Here is a 6,195-nt window from a genome sequence, read left to right as displayed (position 1 = left end):
CACCAGGAGACTCCACAGTGGTGGGTTCCCATCTGGGGAGAAAAGGCATGATGGAAAAACAGCAATTTACAAAAAGGAAACCAGCCTGCTGCTGGTGTGTACAAAGCCCAGAGCCTCGCGGAAGCTGTCCAGAAGCCATCAAGGTCTTGTTGCGGTTTCCAAGGCAACTTCCATCTTCCACCACCCAGGTGAGGCTCAGCTTTTATCATCATGTGAGTAGAATACAAATAGTGGATCTGAGGTGGAAAACAAAATGCACACAAAATGTCATGTGTTACCCCAGCTGCTCTGCTAGTAGTTTCTCATCTTCCACTGTTCCACGTCTGTCCACTGAGGAAAAGTGCCAGGAACAAGGAATCCATCTACCGAAGCTGAACCTCCATGACTCATTTGCTGCCAGAGGGAAGTCAGGTAATTCAAAATTACCTTAGGTGGCTTCCCAACTGGAGTTGTGACTCAAGAGCCCAGGGACCTCATTAATGGACAGCTCCTTGATGCCCACAACACATGGATCTGACCTTCCATATGTGCTCACCTGAGAGGATCAATGAGTCCTCTCAGCTGGCATTAGCACTAGCTGGGCTTGACTGTTGCCTCAAGGCCATCTCAGGATCTTCCAGGGACATAAAAGAGTGAAGGCCTCTCAGACTTCATCTCCATGGCAACCATGGGAGACATGGGCTACTGTCACAGAACTGAGTAGCTCCTCATGCATACAGTCACACAGGTCAGTTGCTATTCACCTCTGGACCATCTGTGACAAAAGCAACTGGGTTTTAATTGCCTCTTCAGCGTGAGAGAGGAAAATAAGAGAAGTGAGAGGATGCGGTCACAGACACGTGCCATACTTTAATTCTTTGATGTACTCATTATTGTCCACAAAAAGAGCAAAGAAACCAAGGCCATCGCCAAAGACTTTGGGCAGTTCTTCCTGTCATTATCATGGTGTGCACAGACAGGGAACTCACACCAAAAATGCCAGCTTTCCATAGAGCCCATGAACACACTCCTGGATTGTGATACTGTTCCTTCCCTCCAACACCTTTTCACAACACAGACCTTGCCTCAGAGAGGGATGCAGGTGCCAGACAGAGCCTATTAGGGTAGAATCCAGCACAAAAACACCAACTCAGTGCTGAGGGTTATGGGGGATGCTCTTGAGGAGGTTTCTGCTCAGTATTGATGCTCTGGCAGGAATGAGTGCATGGCCAGGAACCAGAAAGGTACCTAGCAATGACATGTAATGCAAACGTTGCCTGAAAAACTGCCAGCGAGAAGCCCTCTTTTCCAGGTATTCACAGCTTTCCTGGAATGTCCTGTCAGCTGGCATTACCTATTCCAGGTGTCAGCTCTGAACCACCCACAAGACTCCGCATCACTTTTCTTTTTCAAGTATTTCAGAGCATAAACTTCAGTAGCACTGCGAATATTAAAGCGTTCCTAGCTCTGTGTTGTTAAGAAGCTTTGGCTTGGAATACGGACTTAAATTTGGGAGAGGCAAATTTGGGAGTCTCACCAGAATGAGGAGTATTTTTTTACTTTTTAGCAAATTGACCCCACCTACAAGTCTTGGACCATCTCGAGTCCCAAATGCTGAGAAGAGATGGGCTGGAGCCTGAGGAGCAGCTCCCTGAGACCTCAGGTGATTCTGTATCCCTAGACAAGGGGGCTGTCTGAGATCTGCTTCCCCAGCCAGGGGCTGCAGCAATGCCGGGGTGAGTGGATCTGTGAGCAGTGAGACTGTCCACTCCACAAGATCAGGCTTCTCCATTTATGTGGCTGGGCTGGCCTGCAGAAACCAGGTGGTCTTGTCCATTCCTGGGATAAAATGATGAATCATCATCAGCTGAGGCAACCAGTGAAATTTCTGTCCCATCCCCATTTGTCAAATTCTGCTCATCAAGGTCCTGGAAAACTGGGTGTGGAAGGAGCTACTCAGTCATCTACCAGTTGGGAATAATTTTCACTAACACTGGGAGATGGGTACAGCCTAACAGATTGATACCTCCTGGGACATGGACAAGTGAATAGTCTATTGCACATTTCTACAGCAGGAGAGGACTTGAATCTCTTCCCCTTGAAGCCAGGCATCCTGACTGGGAGCTTCAAAGATGGCTTACCCTGTGTTTGCAAAGCTCTCATGCTTTTGTGGCAGCAGCTGCCACAGCAGATCCCATGGAGAAGGAGTATTGCTCATGGAAGGCAGTGGGCAGGGCAGAGGCTGAGGGACTCCCCATAGCGTGGGCCAAGCCAGTGTTGCCGCACTGCCCCCATGGGAAGCGCTGACTGTGTGGGTGTGGGCTGTGCAAAGAAGCAAGGAGCTCTGGGACCAGCGGGTACCCAGTCTTCAGTGTCACCATGATACGTATTTATCCTGTTTAAAGAACCATCAGAGGAGTAAACTTCGACTGTGCCCAAGTTTTTAATAAAGCATGGAGATCAGCTGAGGCTTTTCTCATACCTGGAGTATTTTAAGCATCTTCTCCCTCAGGCTGCTCTGTTAGCTCTGAAGGGCTGGGTTTATACTTCTCTTGCTCTCTCTTACCAGATCGCTAGCAGGATGTCTTTCCTCAATTGGACCTCTAATTTCCATATATTTATGGCAGTATAGTATCTTTGGGATTTAGCTGAAACTGGTGGGTGGTTTCAAAATCTATGGAGGGAACGACTGTCAAGTAGGCACACACCTACACAGACAGCATGACCCCAGGGGCCTCCTTCTCGTAGAAAAACAAGCTAAATGCTATGTAGTCATGACATTCAAGGCTCTATTGCAAAGCTGAAACATAGAAATACAGAAATAATGGCGCGTGAGCAGCCTAAATTTTGGCCTCTTTTGTTTGGCTTCTTGACTTTGCAATTTTAATGACTCTTTTAAGGAAGCATTTTTTATATGCAATGCAGCACTTCATGCAATGGCACATTGATAGACTGTGTTTAGGTGGGGGAAGATCCCTTTTAAATTTCTGGTGATTTTCATCTTATTTGCATTTTTCCCCACACACACTCTTGCCCGCTAAGAGTAGATTCTCAAACTCATGCAAAAATACACAGAGGATCAGCAATGCAAAAGCTGTCCACATCTTTGTCCCATGCCACAGATGATGGGAGGCCAATGAGTCTGATCCTTGCACAGACAGGCCTATTGAACTTGACAGCACCACTTGTGTGCAGAGAGATGACTCACTTGAGCAGAGGCTGTGGGATCTGCCCCTAGTTGTGGAGACACTTTCTTAGCAAATTTGCTACTCTATAGCAAATACTGGCTGTTCAAACAACACTCATGTTTCTATTTTCTGTCACTGTTTACAAGTACAGACTAACAACTGTGGAAGAATGGAAATCTGCTACCAGCCAGTGGTCTCCCAGAGCTCTCAAAAGCAGTTGACAGAAGCTACATTATTGGTCAGAATGGACAGTTGCTTTAAATACCTTAAAAAGAGATGTAATTAGCTACCAGAGATATCACATTTCCTAAGAGGAAGGTAAGTATCTGGCACTTTCTCTAGCAGGTTAGAGCAGTAATTATTAGTGTGGAGACTTAGATACTGACTCTTATCTTTGACAGGTTGTCAACGATTTCTGAGACTAGGGAAGTATCACAGGTTTTCAAAATATCAGCAAATTTTCTAGTGAAGAGCTGCACAGTTATGGGTGCTTAACTGAAGCACCTCTTAATGGCTATCAGATATAATTTGCACTGTCTCTCAGCAGAGGCAATGGATGGTTTAACATCCAGGCCTTTTGTTCTGTACAGACATATCAGCTAAACACTCATCAGGCCCAAGGGAAGTTGCTACCCATTCTTTTTACATTTGCTTCTCTTGGTGTGAAATCTCCTGCTACTCCAACAGCCATTTCAAAGTCCCTCATCAAAATCGTAATGGTGGTTCAATCAACGATGTTTTACAGGAGAGAAAATCACTTGATCCACAAGTACTCAAAATGGAGTTCATGCCAAACTTACAACTTACCAAAGCATGAGGGCATTTCACATGATCTGCCTTGATCTTCAAAAGCTGAGTTTTATTGAGCAGTCATCTTAATGATTTTGTGTTGTCCACCTTTCTAATATAACAGTGGGCTCCTTTTTTTAAAGGATTCTGTATGCCTAGAAAGACACTTTCTATGTCTGTGTTTTCTTCAGCAAAAGCATGGTTGTATGTCACTGAGATCAGAACAAAAAGACAAGGAAAGCAAGTCACAGAAATTTAATCTCGGGTCTGGTACTCGTCTCTCCATATGGTAAGGAAATCCTTAAATATTTCCCTTTTTCAATTTCAACCATCTAGATGTTGAAAAGTATTGCACAGTTGTTAATGTAGTATTAATATTTAAGATTAATGATGACAGAAAAGCCTGTTTGAGCCAAAGGAAAGACTCCAAGTCAGTCAAATGAGATTTAAGTGGAAGACAAATCAGACTTCATTATTCCTAGCATGGTCAGAAAGATGTCTTCTCTCTCACCCTAGATGTTCTTCATATGAACAAAGAAAGTTCAGGTAATGTAACCATCACGCTGTTAGGGAGTTGTTATTGCCTAGTACAACATGCCAGCAAGTGAGGATAAAGTCTATGGCTGACTTCAAGTCATTGCTGCCTCCACTCCTAATCAAAAGGGTTAGGATCTTCAGTGGTAGCCAGGGCCATCAGAGGTGCCAGTGATGCACAGCAGGGACAGTGAAATGAGTGAGAAGCTCAGCTGGGTCCAGAGTTCTTTTTGGTGTTTTTTTATAAGATGGCTGAGTCAGATCAGCAATGATAGCAAATCTATAACAGCAAATCAGTAAATTAGAGGCAGAGGTGTTGAAGGCAGGAAACGTGGTGGTTCATATTGAAGTGTTTCTAAAAGGATTATGTTCCTTTTGTTCTCTAAGAAATAACTAGCTAATGTGCCAAGCAGACATGAACCAGATCCATGGGGCAAGGCAAGGCAGGCAGAGAGGAAATACTTTTTCTCAAAGAACAGTGTAGAAAAGCAAGACTGGTAATTTGCTGAGGGATTCTGAGCCCCAAACTAAGGACAGGCAGATTAGGCAAATGCTCTGATAATAAGAAACCGAAAGGATAACCTTACATGTGTTTGGTGTAGCACTGGTGCTGCAATACAGGAAAGGGTTTTAAGAAGGTATATGATAAGAATAAGAATATAATGGTAAGGCCCTGAAAAAGCTGTAACAACCAGAAAGGTTATCTGAGTGAGGAAAACTATCCCTACTAAAAAGAAGGGCAACTAAGTAACATGGTAAAATGAGGCCAAGAGCTTGAATTCACAGAACAGTGATAGCCACTGTAAGCCAAAGGGTGAAAGGAGGAAAGGTCCTGTGAGCCATAAGGGCAGGGAGAAGTAATGGGATTAGGTTTACAAAGCTAGTGAAAATACTGCAGGCTTGGAAAGGAAATCTCAGTGCAGACAGAAAAGGTCTATTGTTATTTAAGTTTTTTTCTTCTGGTAACTTTAAGAGTTTAGCATTCAGCTTTGTTACATAAAGCTTCAGTGACTCAACCTCAGGAGTACATGAAGCAAAGAGTTGACCTGACCACGTCAGGACTCCAGAAATGACACTTGCATGTGAAACAGCGTGTGAGCTTCTGGAGGGAGGCGGACATATCCTGCAAGCTGCAAGTGCTAATTTGAGGGCTGCTACTGCCAAATGCTCAATCTCCAGAAGAAATTGTTCTCAGTGATAAGCCTGAGGTTTTCAGCAAGAAGTAGACTGAGGAAATGGCCTCTGATAATAAATAATCCCAGAAACATCATATTTCTTTCTCCCAGCCCCATGTGTCATTTGCCAGAAGATAAAATGAAGCAACATGAGGCCATCAGGGTTGGCTGCGGTCTCTGCCCCTCTCACACTGTTTGACACATGTTCTCATTGGATCTTCTTGTCCTCACTGGTCTTATTTTCTGTTTTCCTTAGTCCTTTTCTGCTTATTTTCCTCCCACTGACTGAAATGCCATTTTTTTTTAATGTTTAACTCATAATAATTAACTAGAAGGTAAAATTTCAGACCTTATTTAACCTTATCCATCAACAGAAATCCAGTAAAATGTGATCCAGTTGTAGCTCTGTAACACTTTCTACTCATTCCAGTTTATTAATTTCAATTAACTGGGAAAGCCATTCTTTCTGGTAAAGAGAATGTATTTTGCTCTGGTCTGTAGTAGCACTGTTAGCTTATGAAGTGAGGAGA

At 43.8% G+C, this 6,195-nt stretch overlaps 1 long non-coding RNA gene across 1 annotated transcript; it reads left to right on the top strand.

The window, feature by feature from the left end:
- The first annotated feature begins 754 nt into the window (after window positions 1-754).
- LOC113950525 lies at window positions 755-5,739 on the top strand. Its single transcript, XR_003528767.1, has 4 exons — window positions 755-815; window positions 1,547-1,642; window positions 3,319-3,485; window positions 5,550-5,739. It is a non-coding gene; the product is annotated as an uncharacterized LOC113950525 (long non-coding RNA).
- The last annotated feature ends 456 nt before the right edge of the window (window positions 5,740-6,195 follow it).

Source organism: Corapipo altera, unplaced genomic scaffold (genome assembly GCF_003945725.1).
Source record: "Corapipo altera isolate COAL_440 unplaced genomic scaffold, ASM394572v1 0, whole genome shotgun sequence".
Classification (NCBI taxonomy): Eukaryota; Metazoa; Chordata; class Aves; order Passeriformes; family Pipridae; genus Corapipo; species Corapipo altera.
This window is presented reverse-complemented; position numbering and strand designations above follow the sequence as displayed.